The sequence below is a fragment of the Acyrthosiphon pisum genome, chromosome A1, assembly GCF_005508785.2.
Source record: "Acyrthosiphon pisum isolate AL4f chromosome A1, pea_aphid_22Mar2018_4r6ur, whole genome shotgun sequence".
In the NCBI taxonomy this organism is placed as follows: Eukaryota; Metazoa; Arthropoda; class Insecta; order Hemiptera; family Aphididae; genus Acyrthosiphon; species Acyrthosiphon pisum.
This window is the reverse complement of record NC_042494.1, coordinates 134,671,380-134,672,462: the sequence shown is the minus strand read 5'-3', so window position 1 is coordinate 134,672,462 and position 1,083 is coordinate 134,671,380. Positions and strand designations below refer to the sequence as shown.

The window sequence follows — 1,083 nt, the reverse complement described above, 5'->3', positions numbered from 1 at the left end:
CTGACATGATGTTATACCCGTATTGAAAAACCGTTTCCGCCTAATAGGTAGTGGTATTCTGCGCGGGGTCGGGTTGTTTCCACTGTTTACTTTTATCATAGATTACCACGATTTAAGATAGTATGGTTGCCCATCGACCCATTAGAAAAATGTTATCACACGGCATACGGTTTGAATCGAAAAGTCACGTGATCTACGGGGACCCCCGCATACAGCGCTCATATTGGTTCAAATTAAAACTAATAAAAATTGTTATGTTATACCTATATACAATAAAAATATATACAGAGTGTTCCAAATTTCGTGTGACAAAAGACCAAAATTTGGAAGACCCTGTATAATGATCATATTATATTATAAATTATAAAATAGTCCACTAGAAGTGCTAGTGCCCGGGGTCCGATTTAAATCCAATGCCGTCTTATCATAGCTCGTTGGGCAACCATACTATCTTAAATCGTGTAGATTACGTATGCAACGCCCCCCTGGAGACCGTGTTCAAGGCTACAATCGCCCGATTCGGCCAATTCACAGAGTTTCGTACCCCTGTTACAATTTTCACTTTGTATATTTTATTATTGTAACTGATAAGATTATTATACTAATATACTACATTATTTTATTTTTAATTTATATTTGCATTATTTTATTTTTAATTTATATTTACATTATTTTATTTTTAATTTATATTTACATTATTTTATTTTTTATTTATATTTAATGTCCAATTAGAACAATTACTTATATTGAAAATATTTCCGCTGACACTTGTTTCTTTTTTTTTTTCATCAACGTCACTGGCTTTTGAAGTAGATGCACCATAGTTAACATCATTTATGGTTTGTGTTGATGATGGATTAGTTATAGACTCAGTTATCTGGTTAAATATTTTTTTTTTTGTTGTTTATTGAATCTTCTATATAACCTTCGGCAATTTGACTGGATTTCCAACCACCATGGCGTTTGAGCGTTGTAATATCACCTCCAGAATCGGCAAGTAATGTTGCTGAAGTTCGGCGGATAGAATGACCTGTATAAGGCTTGGGGATCTGGTAAATTTAAATAATTTGCAATTTCTTTGGG

General features: G+C 33.2%; 1 protein-coding gene across 2 annotated transcripts in view; it reads left to right on the top strand.

Annotated features, from left to right (window-relative positions):
• Positions 1-1,083, top strand: part of LOC100161758 (NFX1-type zinc finger-containing protein 1) — a 13,507-nt gene that overhangs the window by 660 nt on the left and 11,764 nt on the right. The window lies entirely within an intron of this gene.